Genomic DNA, 4,739 nt, shown 5'->3' with positions numbered 1-4,739 from the left:
AAATGCTTACCTCAAATGGTTACTGTTATATTAAAAGAGCTAATAGATAGGAAGCACTTTGCACAATACTTGTCCAGATGAGTCCTCAATTTTACAATATTAGCTTTTGGTTGCTATTTCTAGCTTTGGACTCAGCTCAACTCAGAGTTCAACTCCCAGCTCTTCTACTTACTAGCTATGTACCTTGGGCCAATCATTCATCTCTAAAAGCCTTGTTTGTTGGTTTGTTTTTAAGATATGGAAAATGAGGACAAGATTATCTACCATGTATGAAGGTGGAGATCAAAGAGTAGAAACACAAGTCATGACTACTTTAACTCTTCAGAATGAATTTTACCTTCTATATCAATTTTCCTCAGACTCCCCTGTTAAGCTCAGTACAATCCTTAGCACTGCCCCGTCCACACTGACACTGGCATACCCACACCGGGACTGGCAGAGGACCCTATTCTTATAGAAGAGATGGTTCTCTTCATTTTGTGTGTTTGTACAAAGGTCATCTTACACACACCTGCTCTCAGACTGTTCAGAAACCACCATATGAAAATCCTACAATCCATGGGGTCATGCCTTTATATGAGAGAACAGAGGCGATCTCAAACACATTTTCTAGTTATTTTCCCATTTTTACCTGCATGGTCCCTTGTCTTATTGGAATGAATTCTTAGCCATCTGGTACTCACCCAAGCCTCAAATTCAGTTGGGTACAACCAGTGAGACAATATAATTAGAAATGAAGATAAAACATAAAAATACAAAACCATGAAAAAAAAAAGGTGACTAGATATGACCATGGCTTTTCTGTTTGTTTGTTTTAACCTCTCAATGACAAAGACAACATAAAAAATTAAATGTGAAATAATATATAGAAAAGATATTAGTAATAGGTATAGCAAAGTGTCCGGAAAAGGCAATGGCACCCCACTCCAGTACTCTTGCCTGGAAAATCCCATGAACGGAGGAGCGTGGTAGGCTCCAGTCCATGGGGTCACTAAGAGTTGGGCACGACTGAGCGACTTCACTTTCACTTTTCACTTTCATGCATTGGAGAAGGAAATGGCAACCCACTCCAGTATTCTTGCCTGGAGACTCCCAGGGACAGAGGAGCCTAGTGGGTTGCCGTCTATGGGGTTGCACAGAGTCGGACACGACTGAAGCAACTTAGCAGCAGCAACAGCAGCAAAGTGTCAATGCCCTTAATATACAAAGAGCACTTGTAAATCATTAATGTGAAAAGACCAGAATCTCAATAGAAAAAAATAGGCAAAGGATATGAACAGAAGGTTCACAAAAGAAGATATATAAAGAATGAATAGACAGATAACAATCAACTTACTAACAAGTAAAAGTAACTTTCATCAGATGGTCAAAGGTTTCATAAACTGAGGATTCCAACTATTGGTAAGGTATGGGAAAATGACTTTACATACTATTGCTAGAATTTTCAGAAGGGCAACACATATTAAAAATTTCAAGTCTATATCATTTGATTTAGTAATTCCACTTTAAGGAATGTACCCCAAAATAAATGGTCAGGATGTATACAAAAGAATGTTTGTTAGACAGCTATTTATAATAGAAAAAATATTTGAAACAATCTAAAATCTAATAATAAAGTCATTGGTTAAAAGTAAAAATGAATCAATGATTCATCCATACAAAAGAAAACAGACTTCCATTTCATATACAGCAGAATTATATCTTTTAATGTGGAAATCCTTCCACAGTAGGGGGAAGGGAGAGAAGCAATCCAGGCAGAGAAGCCAGCTTGTTCAAAGGCTCCACTATCAAGCACAGGGCTCCTGGCCCACATGGGGTTTTGTAATCAGCATCAATTTTCTGGGAACCTGCCTTAAATGAAGGCTGAGAGTGAAACTCCATTAGGCAGGGCTCCTCCCTGTCTTGTTCACTGCTTGTTCATGTATGCCAAATGCCTTGCATAGCCCTTGCACAATAAGTGTCTGTTAACTTAAACTGCATACCATTCCCACAAAAGTGTTTCAGTGTGGGTATATGCAAGTTTACATAGAAGGATGTTTGCTAAAGTGGCATACTCTAGGTTGAAGGATCTGAGTTGATACCTACTTTCTCCCTTATATTTTCATGTATTGTTTGAAATTTTATGATAAGCAAGAGTCATTTTCACAATTAAAGATAGCTAACAAGACTATTGCCACTCAAAATTACTAGAGCTAATCAATGAATATAGTAAAATTGAAAGATATAAAATTAATACACAGAAATTCCTTGCATTCCTATACACTAACAATGAAAAATCAGAGAAATTAAGGCAACAATCCCATTCACCATTACAAAGAAAAGAATAAAATACTTAGGAATAAATTGACCAAAGAAACAAAAGACCTGTATATAGAAAACTATAAAACACTGATGAAAGAAATCAAAGATGACACAAATAGATGCAGAAATATACCATGTTTGTGATTGGAAGAATCAATATAGTGAAAATGAGTACACTACCTAAAGCAATCTACAAATTCAATGCAACCCCTATCGAACTACCAATGGTATTTTTTATAGAACTAAAACAAATCATTCCGCAATTTGTATGGAAACACAAAAATCTCAAGTAGCCAAAGCAATCTTGAGAAAGAAGAATTGAACTGGAGGAATCAACCATCCTGACTTCAGACTACAAAGTTACAATCATCAAGACAGTATGGTATGGGCACAATGACAGAAATATAGATCAATGGAACAAAACAGAAAGTCCAGAGGTAAATCCACACACCGATGGACAACTTATCTTTAACAAAGGAGGCAAAAATATACAATGGAGAAAAGACAGTCTCTTTAACAAGTGGTGCTGGGAAAACTGTTCAACCACATGTGAAAGAATGAAACTAGAACACTTTCTAACACCATACACAAAAATAAATTCAAAATGGATTAGAGATCTAAATGTAAGACCAGAAACTATAAAACTTAGAGGAAAACATAGGCAGAACACTCTCTGACATAAATCACAGCAATATCCTCTATGATCCCCCTCCCAGAGTAATGGAAATAAAAACTAAAATAAATAAATGGGGCCTAATTAAGCTTAAAAGCTTTTGCACAATGAAGGAAACTCTCAGTCAGTATCAGTTCAGTTGCTGTCTGACTCCTTGTGACCCCATGGACTGCAGCACGTCAGGCTCCCTGTCCATCACCAACTCCTGGAGCTTACTCAAACTCATATCTGTCGAGTCAGTGATGCCATCCAACCATCTCATCCTCTGTCATCCCCTTCTCCTCCCACCTTCACATCTACTTCTGCTTTATTGACTACACTTAAGCCTTTGACTGTGTGGATCACAACAAACTGTGGAAAATTCTTCAAGAGATGGGAATACCAGACCACCTTACCTGCCTCCTGAGAAAGCTATATTTAGGTCAAGAAGCAACAGTTCTGGACTGTTGAACATAGAACAAAGTAATGTCTCTGCTTTTGAATATGCCATCTAGGTTGGTCATAACTTTCCTTCCAAGGAGTAAGTGTATTTTAATTTCATGGCTGCAATCACCATCTGCAGTGATTTTGGAGCCCAGAAAAATAAAGTCTGACACTGTTTCCACTGTTTCCCCATCTATTTCCCATGAAGTGATAGGACTGGATGCCATGATCTTAGTTTTCTGAATGTTGAGCTTTAAGCCAACTTTTTCACTCTCCTCTTTCACTTTCATAAAGAGGCTCTTTAGTTCTTCTTCACTTTCTGCCATAATGGTGGTGTCATCGGCATATCTGAGGTTATTGAGATTTCTCCCAGCAATCTTGATTCCAGCTTGTGCTTCTTCCAGCCCAGAGTTTCTCATGATGTACTCTGCATATAAGTTAAATAAGTAGGGTGACAATATATAGCCTTGACATACTCCTTTTCCTATTTGGAACCAGTCTGTTGTTCCACGTTCAGTCCTAACTGTTGCTTCCTGACCTGCATATAGGTTTTTCAAGAGGCAGGTCAGGTGGTCTGGTATTCACATCTCTTTCAGAATTTTCCACAGTTTATTGTGATCCACACAGTCAAAGGCTTTGGCATACTCAATAAAGTAGAAATAGATGTTTTTCTGGAACTCTTTTGCTTTTTCGATGATCCAGCGGATGTTGGCAATTTGATCTCTGGTTCCTCTGCCTTTTCTAAATCCATATTGAACATCTGGAAGTTCACGGTTCACGTACTGCTGAAGCCTGGCTTGGAGAATTTTGAGCATTACTTTACTAGCATGTGAGATGAGTGCAATTGTGTGGTAGTTTGAGCATTGCCTTTCTTTGGGATTGGAATGAAAACTCACCTTTCCAGTCCTGTGGCCACTGCTGAGTTTTCCAAATTTGCTGGCATATTGAGTGCAGCACTTTCACAGAATCAACTGTTAGGATTTGAAATAGCTCAACTGGAATTCCATCACCTCCACTAGCTTTGTTCGTAGTGATGCTTTCTAAGGCCCACTTGACTTCACATTCCAGGATGTCTGGCTCTAGGTCAGTGATCACACCATCATGATTATCTGGGTCGTGAAGATCTTTTTTATACAGTTCTTCTGTGTATTCTTGCCATCTCTTCTTAATATCTTCTGCTTCTGTTAGGTCCATACCATTTCTGTCCTTTATTGCTTACCTCCCCTGAAAACATCCCAATCCTGGTGTTTTTCCTGTGTGTTCCCCATGATACTTTCTTATTTCTCTTGTGTCCTCTCCTGGGCTCTAAATGTTCTATTTACTTGCCTGTTTCATCCATTCA

This window comes from Bos indicus x Bos taurus, chromosome 20, assembly GCF_003369695.1.
Source record: "Bos indicus x Bos taurus breed Angus x Brahman F1 hybrid chromosome 20, Bos_hybrid_MaternalHap_v2.0, whole genome shotgun sequence".
Classification (NCBI taxonomy): Eukaryota; Metazoa; Chordata; class Mammalia; order Artiodactyla; family Bovidae; genus Bos; species Bos indicus x Bos taurus.
The sequence above is the reverse complement of the archived record's forward strand: the minus strand, read 5'-3'. Positions refer to the sequence as shown.